General features: G+C 33.9%; 1 long non-coding RNA gene across 1 annotated transcript; it reads left to right on the top strand.

The window, feature by feature from the left end:
* Nucleotides 1-363: 363 nt before the first annotated feature.
* LOC120086928 (uncharacterized) lies at nt 364-1,126 on the top strand. The gene is made up of 2 exons (XR_005484384.2): nt 364-556; nt 701-1,126. It is a non-coding gene; the product is annotated as an uncharacterized LOC120086928 (long non-coding RNA).
* The last annotated feature ends 1,065 nt before the right edge of the window (nt 1,127-2,191 follow it).

The following is a 2,191-nucleotide window of genomic DNA, read 5'->3' as shown; positions in this document are numbered from 1 at the left end:
CTTGACATTTTTTCTTTAAAATCACTTATTTCTTGACATTATTTCATAAAAAACGTCAAGTATTTAAAATTGTAAGCGTAAAAACATGTGGTTTTTCTTGTAGTGAAATGATGGAGAATGAAGACTAGTATAAATATGTGATATTTAATTAACTATATATTAAATATGATTTAATATATAGTTATTTAATTTACATGTTAATTGATTAATTAATAGTTAATTAATCAATTAACAAATGATGGAAAATAGAAAAATCTTGGAGAAAGGATTACCCTCTCCCTATGAATACATCATCATAATCCATTAGGATAAGGGTTTTTCATTTTTTTTTTAAAAAGAAAACGTAGCCTCCACTCTCAAATTCTCTTTATCACTCAAGAACATTCCTCTACCTTCATTCCTTCATCCAAGGTGTTAGAGCCCACAGATCTAATTCCTTGGAGTCCTAGAGCATAACTGGAAAGCTCTTGCGCTGGTGTCTTTGTTCTTTGAGAGAGTCAAGATTTTGGTTGATTGCAAAGGAGAGAAAAACATGAAGAAAGGGGGATCTTTAAGGGTGAGTTTTCTTTTTCCCTTTCTTCTCTTCTTTTTCATTAGACACATGCTTAGGCTTATTTGAATGTTTGTTTTATTTTCTGATTTTTTTTTACTGTTTTTACATGTCGTTCACATGCTTCCGTGGGAATCCGGTTCCCTTTAGCTTTTTTCGAAAGCTGGACCACGACGTTCCAGAGATTGACAGGAATGGAGGGGTCGTGCTCCCGCACATACCGGGCATAAGGCGTAATGAAACTCTTCCCTACGCTTCGAGAAAGGACTTCAGCTCCATAGTGCTGCCCTTGTCACGATCTTATAAATAGAATCTATTTTTATTTATGGATTTTTATGGTGGGAAGCATGGAGGCCGACGAGTTCTTTAATTGTTCTCCTTTCTCTTCGTATTTCTATCATCTTTAGCTTAGATTTTTAATTCTTTTGGGTTGTAATTCATGGATTGGAGCTCCTATTTTCCTCTCATCTCTGAGTGTTGAGGTAAAGTAATTTCTAAATTTTGGAACAAGAACCTACGTAATTTTCTTTAGATTTCTTCTAGAAAGATCTTAATATAATTTGATTTTGTGCTTTCTTTGAATCTTGTTTAATTTCTAGATGCATATTTATGGATCGACTATTCTTTCATAGATGTGTGTCGCCCTTGCTAATTGATTTAGGCTTGTTCAATGTATTTTGTTGTTCGTCTGGCTTGAATCACCTAAGTAGCAATTAGTTAATCATGTATTTTGTAGCTATCATAGAATACATATGCTTTAACTAGGTTCAAAGATAAAATTTGATTAATTTGTTAGACTATCTAATTGGTTAATCATATCATAGAACTCTCAATCGGAATGCACATGTTCTTAGTCTTAGATGACCTGTATAGAACTCTCAATCAAAATTTGATTAATTAAGGTGCTTGCCTGATTTAATCAAATGATTCAGTTGCCTGTAGCGTCGATGAGTTTAGCTAGACCAAGTAAGTCGTTGTGTACACATAAATCGAATGCATGTTCCATTAACAAAAATTGATGATCGAAATTGGGTAGGAATCCTTCTTTCTCTCGAACTAGATTGATCCAATCCTAGGTTACATATTTATCTGTTGCTTTTAATTTTCATGCATGTTACCACTCTATCCACACCAACCTCCCCCTATCCCCCTCAATTTACCACTATTGCTACATCATCATAATAATAGGAATAGAGTTCGGAATTATAAATTTCACTTGATCATTGGAGGTTTGCAAGTGACAGTACACCTCTATGACAATTACAAAGCTCTTTGTTTGTAGTTTTGTCCATCTCGAAGAAATCATCATTGTTGGTCTGAATTCGAATCTCAATTATGCTAAAAATGTGATGTTTTCTAACTTGAGGGGAGCGCTCTTATGGATTATATTTTAGGGAGGTAAAAATTATCAAAAGGGAAAAATAAGGGAATCCACGCCAACTGTACCATGAAGGGAAAAAAGAAGAATATCCAAAAGATGAGTCATGAAATCGGTTATAAATTGGTTGAAAAATATTCTATCTCCTCCATAGGATTACTGCCATCTATATTAATTCATTAATTCATTTTTTATTATTTTGTGCCCACACAGAGGGCCACTCTGTAAAATCGAGTGGGTGATGATACCCAAGACATTGCAAG

The sequence above is a fragment of the Benincasa hispida genome, chromosome 9, assembly GCF_027475165.1.
Source record: "Benincasa hispida cultivar pf3 chromosome 9, pf3_genome.v1.1, whole genome shotgun sequence".
Taxonomy (NCBI): domain Eukaryota; kingdom Viridiplantae; phylum Streptophyta; class Magnoliopsida; order Cucurbitales; family Cucurbitaceae; genus Benincasa; species Benincasa hispida.
This window is presented reverse-complemented; position numbering and strand designations above follow the sequence as displayed.